The following is a 22,807-nucleotide window of genomic DNA, read 5'->3' on the forward strand; positions in this document are numbered from 1 at the left end:
TTCACTAAAATATACACGCTATCTTATTGCACGCTAAGATTCAGAGATTTAGAATGGGCCATTGACTCGGTTCAGGACCATGTAACATGAAGGATATTTTCCATCTCTGTTTCTCAGTCTTTCTCTGTTGTTGACAGGTGTATGTGGCATTGAGCTCTGGGTATGCCTGAGTGTGTGTGTGGCTTGCCTCTTTACTAATTTGGCACATTGTGTGTTTTCTGTGGTTCACTGGCCAGCCAGGTAATGTTAGACAAGAGCAAGCAGAGGGTGAGACTGAAAAAAAAAACATGGTCTGTGAATGACAGGATTGTGAGTTTGTGTGGGTCGTACATAAAATTACTGGGGCGGGGCGGTACCTTGGTGCAGTGGTGGTATCAGATGCTAGTACCATTGTGGTGATTTGTACTATATGATTAAATAATTATTATTTTCATATTTATATTTATATTTACATGGTAGGTGGAGCACATGTTAGTCTGGGTGTCCATTAGTCTTCCCCTGGCCATGGATGTGAGATAGCGTGGAATTTTCTCTCAAGCCACTTCCTGCTGCTGCTTCTGATTGCTTTTAGATGGAAAAGCTGCCCACATATTTGCTGTTAGTTTCTCTGTAATAATAGTATATTGGCGAAACAGATTTGTCAAATAATCCTGTGCTTTTTTTTTTATTTTATTTTGCGCTTTGTAGAGCGTCAAAGGTTTCCATTTATAGTGTGTTTTTTCAGCATTGAGCAATGTAGCCAATCACAAACACATATCTGTTGATTTATTGAAGACAATGGTAAATCAGAGGTGTTTAAAGAGGTGGTATAATGCCCTTTTCACAATAAGTCAAATCAGTCTTGTGTCTGTCCCTTTAAATGCAAATTAGCTTCTGCTCTTAGCACAGAGGGCGGAGCTAAACACCTGTGTCAGCAGCTTCGATTACCTCACACAGACGTACTGAAAATTTAAAAGATGGAGAAACTCAAGAAGAAGTGACGAATGTGCTAGAGCTGAAATATATTATATTATATTATATTATATTATATTATATTATATTATATTATATTATATTATATTATATTATATTATATTATATTATATTATATTATATTCAGTGTGACATCCTTTCACCATGCCATCCAGTCAAGCGTTTTTGATCTTTGTTGGATTCAGAATCAGAACTGGACAGAGTTAATTGTGAATCAAATGAATCTGATTCATAGTCATTCAGTTCAAAGGCAGGTTAAATGGACAATCCATCATTGTGAACTCCCCCAGAGTCTCTCAACACTCCTTTTCTTTCAGTGGCTCTTTCTCTCCAGTGACTCAGTCTGTCCCTTTTGTGTTAACTCCTGGAGACACAACATGAGCGTGTGTGGCCAAGGACAGTTCAGATGGAGCTCTTTGTTTTCGTCTGTGTGGCCACTTGGTCCTTGCACACCTCATTAGCTGTAACCACTGCTGGTTGCCACAGAAAATGTGTGTCAGTGTGTAAGCGTTGTTCCATTCCCTGATCCTCTAAAATGAGCAGTTTTTGAGGGACCAAGAAAGGGAGGTTAAAAAATAGAGGCCAAGAAACTCTTCAAGAGCTCTGTGCAATTCACTTTAAGTTCAAACCACAAAATAAAATTGTCATGCACACACAACACAAGCACACTGTAGATATTTGGATGTGTGTGTGTGTGTGTGTGTAAGAGCAAGAGCAGTTCCTTGAGGCCTTACCAATTCTTTAGCCACATGGCATTCAGGGAAATTTAATATCCTGATGGTGCCTTATGCTGATGTGTCCTGAATTTTGCAGTGAGTAGTAGCTTAAGCTTTCATTAAATTATGAACTTGAGTGTGTGTAACTTTGTAATCATACAATATGAATGACATATTTTGGAAAATATGTACTTACAATAATGAATTACATAGTGTGAATGCACATACAAAAATACATTTATTTAGAAATGTATATAAAAATTCATTAAATACTCTCATCATATTAAAACCATATTTAACAAGCATATAACGCAATAGTAAATATTCATATTTTTAATAATGTAAGCTTATAATTAGGGCTGTGCAAAAGTTAATTGCGATTAATCGCATCCAAAATAAAAGTCTGTTTTACATAATATAGTTGAGTGTGCTGTATATAATTATTTTGTATATATAAATACCTATGCATGCATGTATATATTTAAGAATTATTTGCGCTTAAATTCTGTATATATATATAAATACATAATCTATATTATATAAATATAAATATTTTATATAGGAATAACACATTTTCTTAAACATATACATGCATGTGTGTGTATTTATATATACAAAATAATTATATACAGCACACACAAATATACTATGTAAACACAGACTTTTATTTTGGATGCGATTAATCGCAATTAACTTTTGCACAGCCCTACTTATAATTTAAAGCTGCAGCCTGTAGATCTTCCTCAAACATTGTGTTCATCCACGCTGTGCCATGTCGAGGGTGTCGAACTACAACTCACGTAAAGTTGATAATTCCGCGAATGACTGCGATTGCAGATTCGAACAGAGATGGCGACAAAGAGGAAAAATGCCAGACTGCAGCTTTAAGTAGACGCTGATGATGTGATTTCGAAAACATTGTCATTTTGAAGATTTATTTCTCGAAATACATTACGTTGTGTTCTTTTTATGCAGATTTGCAATAATGCTCTAATGTAGGATATATCAGTCAGTCCATGATTTTAATCTTTGTCTTTTTCTGACCTTTTTTCGACCAAAGACTTCTTGGTGGATCAAGAGATGATGCTCCGTTAAATATTACATAATTAAGTTTTGTATGCCTGACCTCTAAAAACATGTACGATATTAAAGTATTATATACTTTGTTACTTAATATATTTAATATCTGTATTGTATTTTTTTTAATGCATTTTTTCCATAAACAAATTACCTGTTGCACCGCTGCGCTGTATGTAGACCCTGATCTAACCGATCTCATACCCAATTATTATTACACGGACCTGTTAATATTCAACCTTCCTTCACCCCCAGAGTTCATTGCTGTCCCACATGTTTAATATTAAATGCTATGTCATTTTAGTTTCCTCATTCTCTCTTAAACACACACACACAACAGCAGCAGCAGCTCATACTAATGGAAGAGCCAGACAAACATCTGCTTTAACAATGAGCAGGATGAAAGATAGAGAAAGAAAGAAAAGCGAGAGAAAAGGAATGAGGGAATAAAGTGAATTTGGTGTCAGTGGGCGAACGGTTCGGAAAAGAAGCACGTTTCACAATTTAACACACAGTGAGGGATTTGTATCTGTAAAAGAGGAAAAAGTTTTACTTATACTTACCTGCCATTGTGTGTGTGCGTCTAGGACTACATTGAAGAGCGGTTGGTATCTGTCTAAATGGGCAGCTTTTGATATCCTGTGTGTGTCTTTAAGAATTATTGTGTGCTTACACTTCATTTTTATAAATGATATAGTACAGCACATCAAAGGGTTTGGGAACAGATCAAACAAAAGCGAAACAGTTGATTCTGAGCTAAAAAATGGGATGAAAGATGAAAGAACTTTCTTTCTTTCGGTCACTTAATTTCGAAATAGTTTTAGAGGCTTTAACAAAACAAGGTTTTGGTCATTTTTGAACACTATTCACCAAACCAATGGCATCATTTTTTAAATAGTGTTTCTTTTTTTTTCTTTTCTTTTTTGCACTGGACATCGAGTGCTGGCGACCCTGCACAGGCCCAACAATATGTACAATTATTAAGACAATATGGTCAAATTTTGTCAACATGTAAACGGCAGCAAGCATACAATTTACAGTCTTCATAGTTTGAGTGTTTGGTTTGGTTTGTCTCTTGAATGTTGATGGTTTCTGAACTCTTGGACTCTTAGCAGCTGATAATTCACTGCACAATACAAATGATGGTCGGCAAGTGTATTTATCCACATTGTAAATGGAACCATTTTTGATGTAATCATGGTAATATTGTGCTATTACTAAGTGGCAGATATATTTGCACCAAAATAACAATAAAAAATCAGATGCATGACCAATGATGTCATAACCTAAATGAACGTATGTTTCCTTGTTAACCTGTCGATTGGTCACCGACCTCATACTGTTCCACGTATCTGCTGACGCTGACCGTGAGCTCCAGCTTGCCTGTTTTAAGCTCTTTGATTGTGACAACATAACTGTTCACAACTTTTAAAATTATTTTTGGTATTTCACAAAAATGTAAATTGTCTGAAGTTTTGTATTTTGGTATATTTTTTATACAGCAAATCACCTTAAAATCTGGCAAGCAGCACTTTAAAAATGAATAACTTGATCAGTATTGGTAAATGCAGTTAACGTATTGGTGACCTGTAAAGGCCTCAACATTCTTGTGCACCAATGATTTTATTATTTACCCACCAGTTAAGAATCCACCTCTTTAGAAGATATGGCAAGAGAAAAGAGAGAAAGAGAAGGCACTTTGAGCTATAAAAAGGGTAAATTTGCAGATGGCAGGATGAAAGGGGAAAAAAACTGATTGAGAACAGATTGGGCTGATTGAATGCAATTCTTTTCAGAGCTTTTAATGAACTGTATTTGTCCATTGCATCAATGTAACTGATGTGATATGTATGCGTAGTAATAGAAGAACAATTAGCAATTCATTGGAAGACAATGTATGATGATGTCACGGTGATGTAAAAGGTCAGACAGTGCTAGTCGCACACACTTACAGTGATGTCCGTGAAATATCACACTCAGATTCCCACTCCTCCTCTATGTCCTCAATTGATAAAGTGAATTCCCCTTTCTTTCTCGTTCTTCCTTTTATCAGTTCATTTCTTATAAACATGAATATTTACTGCTTTTAGCAGATATACAAAATACAAATTTAAAGTCTTTTATAGTTTAGCTGCAATTTCCAAATCCCTCACACGTGGCTCAAGCATGTGTGTATGAGTCAGGGAAAAGCCCGAATGCTTTAAAGTCTCTCAATTACAGTGTCTGTAAAGCAGAGGGAAGTCCCAATCTTTGTGCAAACTTCTGTAAAACAGCTAATGTGTGTGTGTGTGTGTTTATAATTGGCATAAAGTTGGAGTAGAAACCACAGACAGACATCTGTACAATTATGTCACATGAATATGAAACAATTTCCTGAAAATTTGTTTCTTGTTCCGTTTCATCCTTACTTGACTAACATCTCTGTCCTCATTTCACATCTCACCATTTTCTCTTCAATTAGCCTTTTCGCTAGCATGGATTGTGTGTTTTATATGGTTTCCCAGTTTTTCTGTCTCCTTTTTAAGGACTAACACACATCTGTTACAGGAAATTGTAGCCTCTGTGGTTTGCTCTGTGGCTTAAAAGAGACAATTAAGGGGATAAACCACTGGGTAGTGTTAATGTGATTAGTAAATGAAGAAATGGGCTTCAAACCCACTGAAAAAACATACATTTGCAAACTTGGAACTGAATAACGAAATTCAATTTGATTAAATGTATTTTAATTGCCACTTCACATTAATTAACTAAAACACTTTTACGCATTACATAATTTAGTTTAAAACATAATTTGTTTTGTACAAATGGCACAATTAATACAATGAAAGAAATAATGAAAGCTAATGTGACAAAATAATTCTTTAGTTTAACATATCAGGTTTTCCCCTAGACATACAGAGCATTTATCAGCATTAAATGAACAGTAGGCTCATATAGACCAATTTGTCAAGTAAATCCAAATGGGTTCTGTGCTACACTGATGCTATTACTGTATAACCTGTCCATGTATGTGTCACATCCGGTCAGGAACGAAACAGAGAGTGAATCCAATCGCAAGCATTTATTAATTACACTAACAGATAATCCAGGGACCTCAGAACAGGGCAGAGAAACCGGCAGGAACCGAGTGACATTTAGACAACAACCGACAACCAACAACTGAAACACAGGGGTATAAATACACAGACAAACAAGCTAATCAAGCTAACAAGGGGGTGTGGTAAATAAGAAACACCTGTGGACACTGAGCAACATCATAACAAAAGACAAGACACATGGTAGGATCACATGACAAACAAGGAAACACGTGATACACAAAGCAAAACAAAACCCACAACGTGACATAGCCTCCCCCCTATGGGCGGCTCCCGACGCCCCTAGTGTAACACCCAAAACAAAACCCAAAACACAAGTTCAGGAGGGTGGTGACGCGGAGGTGGTCCTGGGGGAGGGAAGGAGGGCCAAGTCTGTGCAGGGGAACAGGACCAGACTTGGAGCAGACGACCAGGCGAAGGCCAGGGCGGAGCAGGACCAGGCGAAGGCCAGGGCGGAGCAGGACCAGGCGAAGGCCAGGGCGGAGCAGGACCAGGCGAAGGCCAGGGCGGAGCAGGACCAGGCGAAGGCCAGGGCGGAGCAGGACCAGGCGACGGCCAGGGCGGAGCAGGACCAGGCGAAGGCCAGGGCGGAGCAGGACCAGGCGAAGGCCACGGCGGTGAAGACCCCTCGGGCGGCCAGGGCGGTGAAGACCCCTCGGGCGGCCACGGCGGTGAAGACCCCTCGGGCGGCCACGGCGGCGAAGTCCCCTCGGGCGACCACGGCGGTGAATTTCCCTCGGGCGGCCACGGCGGTGAGAACCCTTCGGGCGGCCACGGCGGTGAGAGCCCTTCGGGCGGCCACGGCGGTGAGAGCCCTTCGGGCGGCCGTGGCTGGGACACTGGGCCCCCCCCCAAAAAATATTTGGGTTGAGTCCCCGGGTGAAGGGCAGATGGGGAGTGGATGGTCTCGGGCTGGACGGTCTGGACGGTCTCGGGCTGGAGGGTCTGGACGGTCTCGGGCCGGACGGTCTGGACGGTCTCTGGCTGGACGGTCTGGCCGGTCTCTGGCTGGACGGTCTGGACGGTTTCTGGCTGGACGGGCTGGACGGTCTCTGGCTGGACGGGCTGGACGGTCTCTGGAGGGCTGGACGGAACCAGCAGTAAAGAGCATCCAGTCTCTGGAGAGCTGGACGGAGCCAGCAGTGAAGAGCCTACAGTCTCTGGAGAGCTGGACGGAACCAGCAGTGAAGAGCATACAGTCTCTGGAGGGCTGGACGGAACCAGCAGCGAAGAGCATACAGTCTCTGGAGAGCTGGACGGAACCAGCGGTGAAGTGCATTCAGACTCTGGCGAGCTGGACGGAACCAGCAGTGAAGAGCATACAGTCTCTGGAGGGCTGGACGGAACCAGCAGTGAAGAGCATACAGTCTCTGGAGGGCTGGACGGAACCAGCAGTGAAGAGCCTACAGTCTCTGGCGAGCTGGACGGAACCAGCAGTGAAGAGCATACAGTCTCTGGAGAGCTGGACGGAACCAGCGGTGAAGAGCATACAGTCTCTGGAGAGCTGGACGGAACCAGCGGTGAAGTGCATTCAGACTCTGGCGAGCTGGACAGAACCAGCAGTGAAGAGCATACAGTCTCTGGAGGGCTGGACGGAACCAGCAGTGAAGAGCATACAGTCTCTGGCGAGCTGGACGGAACCAGCAGTGAAGAGCATACAGTCTCTGGAGGGCTGGACGGAACCAGCAGTGAAGAGCATACAGTCTCTGGAGAGCTGGACGGAACCAGCGGTGAAGTGCATTCAGACTCTGGCGAGCTGGACGGAACCAGCGGTGAAGAGCATTCAATCTCTGGCGAGCTGGACGGAACCAGCGGTGAAGAGCATTCAATCTCTGGAGAGCTGGACGGAACCAGCGGTGAAGAGCATTCAATCTCTGGAGAGCTGGACGGGACCAGCGGCGAAGAGCATTCAGACTCTGGAGAGCTGGACGGAACCAGCGGCGAAGAGCATTCAATCTCTGGAGAGCTGGACGGAACCAGCGTTGAAAGCTCGGGCTCGGCAGGGCTGACGGTGAGCGCAGGCTCGGCAAGGCTGACGGTGAGCGCAGGCTCGGCAGGGCTGACGGTGAGCGCAGGCTCGGCAGGGCTGACGGTGAGCGCAGGCTCGGCAGGGCTGACGGTGAGCGCAGGCTCGGCAGGGCTGACGGTGAGCTTTGGAATGAAACTCTCTTCACAAACGAAGATCGCCTCTCTCCAGTTCAGACCCGAGAGATTGGGGAGCTCCCTCGGGTTGACCTCCTTAGCCCCTAGCTGGTAACACAGCTTAATAGCCTCATCACCGAGAGAGCAGGAGGCAGCGAGAGGAACAAACCCCCAGGTATACTGGAACAAATCACAGCTATTCAGGGCCAAGGCCGCAATCTGACCAGCAAACTCCCGGATTTGTGCTGCTGGATTCATTTGAGGTCGGTTGTTCTGTCACATCCGGTCAGGAACGAAACAGAGAGTGAATCCAATCGCAAGCATTTATTAATTACACTAACAGATAATCCAGGGACCTCAGAACAGGGCAGAGAAACCGGCAGGAACCGAGTGACATTTAGACAACAACCGACAACCAACAACTGAAACACAGGGGTATAAATACACAGACAAACAAGCTAATCAAGCTAACAAGGGGGTGTGGTAAATAAGAAACACCTGTGGACACTGAGCAACATCATAACAAAAGACAAGACACATGGTAGGATCACATGACAAACAAGGAAACACGTGATACACAAAGCAAAACAAAACCCACAACGTGACAGTATGGCACACAAACAAATCAAAAAGTATACATTATGTATATATTATAATCTCTTTTGTTTTTAAATACACTACTTTTAAAATGTTTTGTTGTCTGTAAGATCTTTCTGTAAGAAGTCGATTATACTCACCAAGGTTACATTTATTTGATCAAACATAGAGCAAAAACAATAATATTGTGAAATATTACAATTTAAATATGTTTTCTATTTTATTTTATTTTAAAAAGCTATTTATTCCTGTGATGACTGAAGTCATTACTTCAGTCTTCAGTTTCACATGATCATCCTTCAGATTAGGGGTGTGCAATATGGTAAAAATATCATACCTTGATTTTTTTTTTTTTAATGGTTTTTTTTTCCAGGAAAATATATCATGATTGATTTTCATGTTGGTCTAACTATTTTGCAAGTGACCTGAGCATTACAGCCAAACTAATGACCCTATTTTAGAACAAAGCTTTACAAGGTAACAGCATCTCAAATAAAAAAATGTAGACATTTAGGCCGAAGTGGCGAAGACAGAAAATATTTGTCATTATTTTCTTTGTTATTAAAAGATGAGAATAAAGATACACATTACATATACACAACATATAATGAAATAAACAGTACTTTATTTTTTCAGCTAAAGTATTTAAGTGTACTACAGTATTTAGTATTTAGAAGCATTCAATAAAGAAATTAAATGATCAAATATAAAAATAAAACACTACATAGACTTACTTATTAAAGCTACTATTAAAGTTATCAGAGCAGTGAGTGATTTTTCTCTTTGCTTTTTGTTGTTTTATTAACAGTATTTATAATAGAAATTGTCGAAATGAAATTTCCCCCAAAAATGAAAATTGTCATCTTTTACTCTAAGTTGTTTTAAACCCAAATAAGTTTCTTTTTTTCTGTTCAAATAAAAGTTATTTTGAAGAATCTGACTAACCAAACAGTTGTTGGTCCCCAGTGTCTTCCATAATATATATTTTGCTACTATGAAAGTCAATAGGGTCCAGCAACTGTTTGATAAGCCACAATCTTCAAAATATCTTCTTTTGTGTTCAGCACAAGAAAGAATTGTATACAGTGAGTAAATAAGGACAGAATCTTTATTTTCGGGTGACGGTCCGTAACGGTGTGTCGATGTCCGTGCCAGTGTGTTGGTGTCTGTGCTGATGTCCGTGCCAATGTCTGTGCCGGTGTCCGTGTCCATGGCGGTGCCCGTGCCGGTGTGTCCTTATAGAATACACTGCACACTGTGTCTCCAGATCGTGGAGACATTTTAATTGTCCATGATCAAAAATCGTCATATAGCACACCCCTACTTCAGATATCATTCTTGGGGCACAATGTACGAAAAGTACATTTTCTTATTATCAATGATTAAAATAGTTGTGCTGCTTATTATTATTGTGGAAACTATGATACTTTTCAGGATACTTTGATGAAAGTTCAAAGGAACGGCTTTTATTTGAAGTAGAAATAGTAACATTATAAATTAGTTTACTGTCACTTTTGATCAATTTGCGTCCTTTTAGAATAAACATATTTTGTTCTTTAAAAAAAAAGAAAAGAAAACTGAGCCCAAACTTTTCAATGTTACTGTACCTGACTATTCAATTGCTTGAACATTACAGTTTAATAGTTAACACATGTTTTTCGGAGTCTAATTCTTCTGTTCTTCCAAAATATTTGTTGTGGTGACAGTGGATGGTGACTTCAAGGCCTGAGCTCATGGCATGATAAATAACAACAGACGTGTAGAGCTGAGTGATGCATACACACGCGCATAGATACTCTGTATCCAAAACACACGCACAAAGTCAAGCGTGCTTCAGCGGAACCCTCTTTTGCCAGAAAACGCTATGTCCCTCTTCTATTTCTTCACATTCTGATCCCATCCTCTTTTCTTCCATCACAATCTTCTGTCTCTCCCTCTCATCCTAACTGAGCCAGTTGTGATTGATAAACTGTTTTCAAGGTCTTGGCCACGCTGATAGCAAATGTGCCTCAATGCTTGTAGACCTTGAGTCGTGTATGTGTGTATATAGCTGATGATCACATTCATCAGCTTGCCATCATGTCACGAGTATTGTATGTTGTTGGCAGGTGACAAGTCATTATTGTGTGACATTAACACACACCTAACTTTGCAAGTGGCCTGAGACTGTAGGATCAGAACAGGCAGAGATATACAATATGTCAAAGGTCATCCCGGCAGGAACAATACTGACCAGACAGTCGGCTGTAAAATAATACACACACAATATAATAATGCATTCAGAATCTGAGGGGAGAGGGGGCTCAGCTCTGCATTTTGAAACAACATCAGAATTCCAGTACGCTTTGTGTGTGTGTGTGTGTGTGTGTGTGTGTGTGTGTGTGTGTGTGTGTGTGTGTGTGTGTGTGTGTGGAAGACTTTGGCCGGAATGCCTGAATTCCACTCAGTCCATCAGGAATGCTGGCTGAAGTGAATAACAGAGGAAGACAGAGGGATCAAGCAGGGAACATTTTAAATTTGATTCAGCTCTCTGACCAGTGAACGGGGTATTAAGTGTCGTTAATCATCATCAACATCATGTGTTCAGCAGAATTCATGTTATATACGTATATGCAATATCTCTGTTGGGCTATACTATGGCTCCCTTTTCCCCACTTCAGTTACAGTTGAGTTGTTGTTTATGTTTTAAATCATACTATTGGATAAGACAAGGAAGTAGCTGTTCTCTGATTTCTTATGATTTAGATGAAACAGTAAAATCTATTACAACTCTAAGCTTTTAATACTTAATCATTAGAGTCTTGAAGTGATTTACGGTGCCAATGAATGGACTGTGATTTGTGCTAGAACGTGGCATTTTTTCCACATTCGTTTTTCTTTCACAGCTGAATAAATTACAGTAGCAAGACTATATAAACTTCTGTTGTATAAGAGATCGGTGAATCCATTATGAGCAAACTTACCCTACCAAACATTTGAGCAGATAAGCCTTCACATGACAGTGACACTGAAAAGTCATATTTTAACAAAATAATTAAATACATGTTATAAGCTATTTTTCTTCTTAATGCATCAATGGAATCAATACTATAATGAGCCGTCACAAATTACAGCATTTGTGAGAATGATCTATTTAATTAAGTTTTGAATGTGACGTGTATTATTTATGGATGTAGGAAACATTTTAATTTAATGCAATCAATTACCAACATGGTTTAGTTGCGAAAGAAGGAACATCATAAATTAATATTATTATTGCTTGTGGTTAGGAAACGTACACCACATGGTTGTATTGTGTAAATGTAATTAAAATGTGTAAATGAAAAAGGAAGCAGGCATTAAAACGGAAAGTGTTCGAAGTGGGTTAAGGTGAGGGTGAACAAAGTCCCTTTAAAGAAAGTCAGTTCTTTTTGCAACCATCTTTGCAACACCCCCATCTTTTTTTCTGTTCTTTTTTTTTACGATTAACTAGATGGAAATCCCCAAAACTATTTGTCAAGATCACAATGGGATCATAAATGTTGCTCTCCCCCCATGTGCAAATGCATTCAAGAATAGGTGATGAAAAGCAATATCTCTATTGGCTCTTAACTAAAAGATCTGACTGCTACATCAGCTTACATTTTGAGCATTATGATTTCTCGCATTCATTTTTCGTCTCCTCCTTATACTGTCTCTGAGGTTAGAATAAGATGAGGAGTAATGGCTGTGCGGAGTAACAGCGCTGATGTGGTAACAGAGGTCACAGTTTTAATCTCCGGTTGGGGCAGCCCGTGAAATGAACGGTTACCAAGATGCCCATCATGTTCTGTCACCGCCGTGCCCTTGAGCGAGCCTCTTAACTCATAGTTGTACAGGAATACTCCTGTAATTACAGGAACCTGTCCTTATTGTAGGCCTTCTGTAAGATAAAAGGAAGCAATCTTGTCTTGGGAATTTAATGCAAGGTTGTATGTCTCTGATATGAGCCAGGTTAAATTAACACACATATTTTTGATTTGTTTAATTTCATGTGTTAGTTCATTTAGGGTGGTCCTGGCCTTAATGGCTCTCACAGCAGCAGTCCCATTTCTTGATTTGTTTCTCCACCTGGACCATTCAGGCCTACACACACACACACACACACACACACACATACACATATGAATGTGGCCTAGAGAGACCAAGTCTGTGTATATAAGTGTGTGTTCTCCATCATCCTTTAGCTGAGAGGAGAGCAATAGGAAAGTGGGATATGAGCAGGTGAAAATGCCATTGTACAAAATGTTCCAAAAGAGGGGTTCTGCAGTGATGCCATAGAACCATTCTGGGTTCCCCTTAGAACCTTTCAGTGTACAGTTCTTAAACTAACTCTCTTTTGTGAAGAACATCTTAATAATCTGAACTATAAACGTTTGGTTGAATATTTGAGTATAGATTTACATCAAAAAAACATTCTCATTTAGAAGTAATACCGTAAGCTATTTTCTGTCCTGTTTTTGACCCCCTCTTTCGAACTTGTCTCAGTTTTTCTGTTCCTTCATGTAAAATGGACTCGATGATGGTAAGATCAGACTTCGGTGTTTGCCCTACCGGCTACTGTCAGACTCCATGTGCATACAAAAATCTCACTGGATTATTATAATTAATGGCAAAAGGAATTTTGGAAACGTAAACAGCTGAATATAACTGACACTACAGCAAAAGATATAAAAACTGGCCAAAAAAAAAAATTTTTTCTTCTGGTGAATATACTAATGTGCCTAAGAATTTTGTATATAATTTGTTCATAATATATATATTTTTTGTTTCTTATGTTCAGCTATGTTACACATGTTCTTTTTAATAGTCAACTTATTTTTAGCAGTCATCTAGCTCGTAAAGACTGGTCACACATCATGTTTTCAGGCCATTTCAAGTTTGATTTCGACGTGCGACATAAAGTTGTGGTGATATTAGTCTTCCCATTAACGGCATCGTTGTCTTCATTGAGGCCAGTTCGTGAACATGCACAAAACAAGAGGAAGTATTTATCGCACAAACCATTTACATTAACATTTATTAATTTAGCTGACGCTTTTATCCAAAGCAACTTACAATTGCTATATATGTCAGAGGTCGCACGTGTCTTGAGCAACTAGGGGTTAAGTGTCTTGCTCAGGGACACATTGGTGTCTCACAGTGGATTCTAACCCGGGTCTCTCACACCAAAGGCATGTGTCTTATCCACTGCGCCATTACCACCCCATTTTTTAATTACAACAATTATATCATATCCAATTATATTGCGATGGAGACATTACCTCCTCTCACGTGACTTTCCCCCATTTATTTTAAGTTACCCCCCACTAAACTCACCGCATGCTTTAGGTGGTCTGTTTTAAGTCAATGGGGACAGAGGAGGCACGTCTTATGCTGTAACTTAATCTGAGAGTGATGCTGTTGGACAGTGTTACTTTATAAAAACGAGTGACTTTTACACAAAAAAGACCTTCCTCGGGAAAAACGCCCTCAACAACAATGTGAAACATTCATGCGTATTACATATGCTTTATAATTCTTGGTTGTGGCAAGTAAGTTTAAGTAGGCTTCTGAGTTACCACAGTTATAGTTGTCATGATAACTTTGTTTTGTGTAAATGAATTTGTCGCACTCTCCTTCTTATTGACTATGCTTTTCGATATAGAGTCATAAATTGTGTCGTGTTTTATTTCAATAAAGTTTTTATTCAGGATTATAGCGAATGGCATAGATCAAAAAAATAACAAAAACAAAATTCTTTATGTGCTTTCTTCTATATCCGGTAATCCCCGTATTAAACCCTTAAATGCTGAAGCATTCTGGTTCATAGTCTGACTGCGGAGCTACACTATAAATACTCTACAATAAATAAATACAATCTGTAACAGATTTTTTAATTTTAATTTTTTTAATTTTTTTCCTATGTCGCTTTTTATCTGTATTGGCTAATGAATAAAGTTAAGTGAAGCCAATTGGCTGTATAAACATTGTTTCAGCAAACTTACATCCAGTCCCGTCTTGCTTTATCTCCTAATGTTTTATCTCATAAACAATATCTTGTTTCAATCTGAAATATGCATGTTCTGGAAATTTAATAGGTTGCAAATGGGGGTTCACTTTGAATTTCTGTGCTACTTTTCTCAATTGCTTGTTATTGTTTTCTTGCTTAAAATATCTGATGATATGTTAAATCACTCTTACACCTGTACATGTGTGTTATTGTCTGTTTCTATGTGTGTGTGTGAAGCTAATGGAAAACAAAGGTTTACATTATATGCGGCTGACGACATCAGGTCTCCATGACAGCTTATGGTAAGTATCATATAACATGGGCCAGCTCTCTCTCGCTCTTTCTATCTCACTTCCTCTATTTCCCTTCCTCTCACTGTGCAACTTGCTACAGTTGTGTATCTCTGATTATTGTGATTTCAGGTGCCAAAGACCTAGAAATTGGAGGCATGGTGTGTGTTTGTGAAACATGGAGAGGAAAATAGAATAAAAATAAGGAGATAGAGGGAAAATGTAAATGTGTTTGAGAGCTTGATGGAATCACATTTGCTGACTGTTGCCCTCTAGAGTGTCTCATTGGTGCCATAATGACGCCACTCAGTCGAAAGTGTGTAGTGCAGCTCACACTGACCTGTGTTTGTAATGATTGCGGATGAACTGAACTGTCAGACTGATATATGTTCATGGGAAACTGTTTTAAATATAGAGTTAAAGGGATAGTTCACCTCAAAAATGAAAATGTATTCACTTTATTATTGTTCCAAACCCATATAAATGTATTCCTTTTTCTTTCTGGAACAAAAAAGTAGAGACTGTGGGGGAATAGTGTCTTACCTGCAGTTAATAAATGGTGACTGGATTTTCAAGCTTCAAAAAATGATGAAAAAAGCAACATAAAACATCATAAACGTTATTAATACAATGTGTGCACTATATTTCATGCCATCTGAAGTCATACAATATCTTTTTGTGACCAACCACGATTTGAATTTTTATTCACTGACGTCCCACCAGTGAGCTGTTAACCACTGCGACCGGATCATTGAATCTGAGAACTGTATCAGTCCAATTTGTGGACAAATCATTTACAGTAGGTTGGTTTTGTGAACTGGATCAACTGAGTCATTAAAAATATCTGACTCAAGAATGATTCGTTTATGAATCAGACATTGTTCATTTCTTATGAACTCTGATGAAAGATGTTCAGTGGATAATGACTCAGTTCTTCACACAATCTTATCATAAGGCTTCAGAAAACTTAAAAAACTAATATATATATATATATATATATATTTTTTTTTTTAATCAGTTGTTTTGAGTTCCTAAGTTGACATAAGGGTTAATTAAATTTTTTGGTAAACTATCCCTGTAATAATTTACCTCATTACACTCCTAAGTTGAACTAAAGTTGCACTGCAGTTTACTGGAACTCATCCAGAACTAATTAAAACATTCCAACGTAACAAAACACACATCTGATAGTGTACATCCCTGAATTCACAAGAGAAAGAGAGACTTTTACCTCTGTCCAGTCTCCACCCATAATAGCCTGCCATCCAGGAGGGAGTGGCTGACCGAGGGAGGGGAAAGAGAGAAAGAGAGAGAGAGAGAGAGAGAGGGGGAAAGCTGGAGAGCTCTGCGGTAGCAGTCAGCGCAAAAACCAAAGCAGAGAAAGACTGAAAGAGAGAGAGAGAGAGAGAAGGTAGATTGAGAAAGAAACTGTGGAATTAGCCTCTAAGAAATAAAAAAAATTAAGGAGAAAAGGGAAAGAAGGAAGTCTGGACAATAACTTCAGACTAGGACAGAGAGAGAGAGAGAGAGAGAGGCAAAAAAAGACAGACACATGAATTAAAATAAGTCTTGGACTTCACATTGGAGACACATGTTCATGCGTGGACTGTTTCTCTACTGCTGTGATCTGTCATTCCTCCTCACAGCGTGTGTGTCTGTTCTTGAGAGGCTGAGGAGAGTGTGTGTGTGTGAGCCTGTCGTTCCTCTGGAGTCTACGGGACCATGGCACCTGTCAGGAATGGATGAACTTGAGGCTTAAAAAACTCGTGGAAGAAAGAGATAAAAACAGAAAGAACGCTGAAAGAGTAATAGGTAAGTTTCTTTTCTAGCTATGCTGTGTGTGCATGTAGGAGTGTGTGTGGAAGGTTCTGCCTCTTTAATTTGTGATTATCTGAGATGCATCTACGTTAACCTGTATTTAATTATGTTTGATATTTGTAATACTTTCGATAAAGGCCGTACACACAGTTTAAAAAGTGAGAATATGTGTGTATATTGGGTGTAGGGAGCCCTCCAATGCGACAAGCTGTTCGACCTCTTTGTGCATGTGCATGAATGATGCCTTGGTGTTGTAGTTTTAGATATGAATACTGTTGTAAATTATAGGTGGATGCGTTGTTACGGTATTGTGTGTCTCTCTCTCTCTGTGTATGTGTGTGGACTCTAACTGGACTGTGTTTTCTTAATATAGGGTGATATTAAAAGACGAAATGGTCTGTGAATAAGCAAGGGAGATAGAGACAGATAAAGAATGGAAGAGTGATAGGGAAAGACAAGTTTGTTCTGTAAGTGTGTTTCTGCTGAAATATTTACCCTGGTGCAACTGTGACGGGTCCTGTGGTGCTCATGGGATGATGTTCTTTGGTTCACACAAAGAGCAAAAGACTGTTATCATCACTTCATCATTAACTTTTTATGATTTTATATTTTCAACCCCAAAACATCAGAGATTAATGGAAAGATGACAAGATAAGAGTGTACATTCACGCACAAACATTTTTTTTTTGAGTGGAAATGTTCCACAGACTATATATATAGTTTATTTTAAAATATAGTATAACGCTTATTAACTTAATAATTAAACAAAATAATTAACTTATTAATATTATTTATTCGTTCTTCTTAAAAATGTGTATATTACACGTTGTGTAATAATTTTAAATATTTTATAATTTTTTTGTATTTTGGTGTGTGTGTGTATACAATCAATCAATCAATCAATCATTTTTTTAAACTACGAACATCCTGGCTTCTTGTTTGTGTCAGATATTGGCCCCAAACTATAGCAAAGTATGTATACAAACTAAAACACACATAATCCATACCATGCACTACCCAAAACAGTAATTAGACACACAAACACTCACATACCTACCCTCTCTCTCTCTCACACATACACACACACACACACACACTCTCATTCACATACATTCACACACCGTGTGCTGTGTTTTTGGTCAGCTGTGTTTTGGGTGAGGGGAAGAATGTCGTGTTGTTTTAGTGGCGACTCTAAGAGAACATTGTGTGTGCATGTGCTTGATGAAATTACACGCAACAATTCGTGCAGCACACAACCGAACGGTCCCTGACTTTCTTTCAATGTGCATCACCAAATGACTTTCTTCATTTTTCTCTGGCTCCTTGATTCTTGCTCTTAGGATTGGGGGGTGGGTAGAGAGACAGAGAGAGTAAGTAAGAGAGATTGAGAGTGAGATGGCTTTTAGCCCGGTGCCTCAGCCGGTGTGGATCGTTAATTGAGCTGCTCCCATAGGGGGGTATCAGACCCCAGATTAATTTGGCTCCCCCTCCTCACACAAGCTCACACACACTCATGCTTTCACCCTCACACAAACTCACACTCTCTTTTAGGGCCCTTTATATCCATCTATTAGACCGCAGTTGTCAGATGTCGTGGAGATTGTATTCTGATTGGAGATTGCGGGTGGGTGTAGGCGAGTGTCTCTATGGTGGGGTTATCGATTGTTTTGTGGAGTGTAGTACTATTTAACTGTGGTGGGACCTGTAGGCCTAGACACATTAGGTTGTATTGTAACAAAGAAATCATTCTGTACATATACTTCTCTTATATATATATATATACTTAATATATACTTAATATATAAGTAAGTGTGTGTGTGTGTATATATGAAGAGTTCAGATGCAAAAACCTCTAAATGCCATTTGAAATTTTCTTCTTTAATGATGAGTTTAATCAAACTTGTATATTTATGTTCAGTAATTTCACTTAAATAACAATTAATAGGTAATTATCATTGCCATTTAAGTGAAATTACTGAACTTAAATATATAAGTTGGATAAAAATGATCATTAAAGAAGAAAATTTCAAATGGCATTTAGAGGCTTTTGCATCTGAACTCTTCATATATATATATATATATATATATATATATATATATGAGTATATATACTTCAACATTTCATCAGCTTGGTTCTTATCAATTAATCAGTTGAATCAGTTCACTGAATGATTCATTACCGAATCAGTCGAAATCAAAATGATTTTTTCAAAAGTATTCACTAATCACACACACCTGAAAAGGTCATGGAAAAGTGATATGTCAATTGTGTTTGCACAGACTTTGGAATATTTGGGGTAGATAAAGCAACCTCAGAAATTCATTTTAAACTTCCTTTAAATATGTTGTTACATAATCAATTCTCCATTGTTGCTTTAATATGAAAGTTACAGGCAGATGAAGACACATTCAATACTCTGTGGTATTTTGAAATTTTTTTTGTGTGTTTGAGAAAACTCGATTAGGGCCTACAGCAATGTCTTTTGAACAGCAGTGTGACTCAGTGGTTGCATCCGAATTTGAATGCTTTCCTAAAGGTGAATATCAGGATGTGATAAAAGTATGTGAACAAGTAGACAAGTGAACCATCGTCTGAATTGTTAACTATCCCATGAGGCCACGGGAGATGATTTTTGAATGTCACTGGTAGGTCACATGATAATGATAACATGGCGAATGTAGTACGTACAACAAATTACATTCATACGACACAAACTTTTTAGCGCATGCTAAGTAAGTACTTGAGACTATGCAATTTCGGATGCAGCCAGTGACTCAATATATCAATTTGAGATCTGTCCGAATGAAGATGTAACGGTATAGATCTTCAAATCCTACCTCCCATGTTCAGATGCTGTAGAATTAAGCTATTAGGATGAACAGCTGTGTCTTGTGGCCCAAAACTAGATAAAAGCGAGCATGTAACGTGGCATAAGGTGTAGTGTACGGATAGAGGAGCGATTCAATGTCTCATGTTTTTGAGATGTGCGGGATTATGTGGAAAAACATAATTTGGGATAACTACAAAACATATAAAGGTCACTCTTGGCTCTTTATAGGCTTGGTGAGCTTGAAGATTTCAGATTCTGACATGCCATTCTGACATCCGAAAGTTATTCCACTACAACATCAAGTTGACTTTTCTGATTTTATGTTATTTGCCATTTGAATTTATTAAACTACAAAGTCAGTTGATAAATAGGTCTATGAAAATAATGCTACAATGCTTACATTTATTTTTTTTGCATTTAAAATGATTGGTTTTAGTTTTTAGTGTCTTTAACTTTTCTTTTTTTTACAAAATAGTACAGAATTTTAATATTGTCAATTTATCTCTTATTGCCTATTAACTCTTCCCATCCATGTTTTTACTGTGGGGGGGCACTATTACGGATTTTCTGAAAGAGTACAGAATCTCTGGATCAAAACACAAGCGAAGAAGCAGAAACAAGCGATAGACGCATTGCACGTAAGCTAACGCAATCATTCAACATGAAATGGCAAACAAACCAAAACTGCCTAACAAACCCATGAGGAGGAATAGGGCTGTGAAGCTTTGCTGGGTTTGATGAATGTGATTTATTTCTTCTGAATCCGATTTGGACAAAGTCTTAGACAAAATAGTGAATTTCTCCACTTTTTGTTCAAAATGTTGCTTTTTGTAATTACCAAGTTGATTAAAAAAAAGGAAATGCACAAAGCTTACATAATTAGTTTTTTAAAGCAGAGGCTCTGTTCTCTCTTTTGATATATTGTGTGTTCAGACATATTTTCTGTAGTCATACATAACACCACCCTGTGTGTAATGACACTTAATTACAAGAGGTTTTGTAATCTTTTACAATCTCTTTAAGTCTAAACGAAACTTTCATTGTAGCTTGAGCAAGACCAAAGTGCTGGTTTGGTATGAAGCTTGCCGAAAGTTAATAATTTAACAATAACAGTGCTGTCTATAAAACGTTTTGTCTCTTCCTGTTTTGATTATTCAGATATGGAGTTTTACGTTGAGTGTCTTTCTTGAGAACGTCTGCCGAGAGTTTTTAGACTAGAGGATATTAAGATATTATTAGGATATTAAGCGAGAGAAGAACAGGACCGAGTCAACAAGTGCAGAAACGTTGAACAGGTCAGTTTACTGAAGGTGGGACAGCATACTGGTGGGAGAGGAGAAGATGAAAAGATAAGAAAGAATGATAGATCAGGAAGGATTAGAGAGCAGTGCAGATTTTTGTAATGATACTGTAGCATTTGCACATCATGTATGTTTGTGTGTTCACGCAGTGGTGTGTATGCAAGAGTTGTTTTATGACGTAAGTGTGTGTGCATGTGCTGATTAAGGTCATTGTGATGGTCTTTTGTGCTGCTGTTGCTACATTTCACTTCTCACTTACACACACTTTCACTATACAGAGTACACACACATACACAGTTTCACTAGACAGAAACTACCATTCAAAGTGTTAGGAGCAGTTCGATTTTTTTTTTTCTCTCTATTTCACTGACCAAGGCTGCATGTATTTGATCAATTTCAATATTTTAATAATTTAAAATAACTTTTAAAAATTGTTTTATTCAGCTTGTTAAAGCTTAATTTTCAGCCATTAACTTCAGTTGTCCAATGTCACAGGATCCTTCAGAAATCATTCTAATATGCACAAGAAACATTTCTTATTATAATGTTGAAAAACAGTTGGATATCATCACATTTTTTTCAGATTTTTTTGATAAATAGAAAGTTCAAAAGAACAGCATTTGTTTGAAAAATGGATATATTTTTTAACATTATAAAAGCTTTTTCTGTCACATTTTATTTACATTTTTTACATTTTCACATTTTAAACACATTTTATATTTTAAGTTCAATGATTCTTTGCTGAATAAAAATGCAAAATGCTTTCAAAGAAAAGAAAAAAAAAATACATCTTACTGACCCGAAACCTTTAAACAGATTTCTAATTGGAAGTGATGATATTTTCTAAACCTCAAGTCTGAATCTTATTGATATCAGTATAAAAACATGAAAGCAAAACATTTGACCCGCACAAATACTGTACAGTTAAACCTGTGCACATACAAATACTGTATACACTGCTTTCTCGGTAGATAGACGTAACACATACAACTGAGCTTGATAAACCCCTCTCAGATGAATGTGTTTGAATGAACTGAAGTATTCTCCATCACTACATGTTTATTTTTTAAGTAAAGCCTGTAGAGGTATGATGTCATTAGACAGTGCCCGCAGAAGTGTGTGTGTGTGTGAGAGCTTTCATATGGGTCTGGAAGATGACAAAACATTGCTGCTTGATTAAAAAGAGGGAGGCATTCCTGAACACATGCTTTTTAACACACAGGGATTATGTTTGTTTGTGTAGTGCATGTAAGTGTGTATGTCTGTTGTTGTGTGGCTATGATTAAAGAGGCCACAGATAAATCATGATGCCCTGCAAGTTGTAGGTTGGTATGGAAAGACACATTATGAGTTTTGTCAGTGGTATTTTATTTAAAAAAAATGGTTTAAATGAACGTTATATATGTGACCACTTTGTTTCATTTAGTATTGAAGTAATTCCAGCATTTGGTGACTACAGAGCCCCTAAAGGGACATGGTGATCGGAAGAATATGAGATGGAAAGAAAAATTATACTGTATTCAATGCTTTTGTGTTCGCTCGCAAAAGTTTTGAATTTCCCGTGAAACTTTCTGGTTCTTTGTGATAGAACCCAAAGTTTCTTGGTGGAGCACAATTCAATTGCAAGAGAACTTAAAGGTATTGACATATCATTTTTCCATCTCACTTTTTTTCTTCATCATGTCCCTTTAGGTAACAGAATTGCATTTCAGTTATCCAAATAGTTCTTCCTCAAATTCAAATGAAATGTTAATGGAAGCTTTAAGGAACAGGAATTGTTAAGAGGCATTGAAACAACTGTAAATAAAGAACATTCCTCTGTCTCCCTCTCTACTTCCTTCCCAACCTGTTTGTCATTCACCTTCGGGCTCACTAGAGCTCTTGGTTGTTATAGGGGATGGAATACAGCGTGACACCTTTGTAGAATGTGCAAATGACTGTGACACTGATAGATTTCC

The 22,807-nt window shown here is 38.4% G+C and overlaps 1 protein-coding gene across 4 annotated transcripts in view; it reads left to right on the forward strand.

Moving 5' to 3' along the window:
• sema3b (sema domain, immunoglobulin domain (Ig), short basic domain, secreted, (semaphorin) 3B) overlaps nucleotides 1–22,807 on the forward strand; it is a 63,359-nt gene that overhangs the window by 14,404 nt on the left and 26,148 nt on the right. For 2 of the 4 annotated variants that reach the window (XM_039678744.2, XM_089119583.1), the window contains exon 1: nucleotides 16,217–16,711. The exons of 1 other annotated variant lie outside the window; for it this stretch is intronic. The gene's annotated coding sequence lies outside the window, so the exon portion shown is untranslated. Of the gene's footprint in view, nucleotides 1–16,216; nucleotides 16,712–20,754; nucleotides 20,844–22,807 lie in introns of those variants that run through there. One more of the 4 variants, XM_089119582.1, reaches the window with a different exon arrangement.

Source organism: Pimephales promelas, chromosome 14, assembly GCF_988280905.1.
Source record: "Pimephales promelas chromosome 14, fPimPro1.hap1.1, whole genome shotgun sequence".
Classification (NCBI taxonomy): domain Eukaryota; kingdom Metazoa; phylum Chordata; class Actinopteri; order Cypriniformes; family Leuciscidae; genus Pimephales; species Pimephales promelas.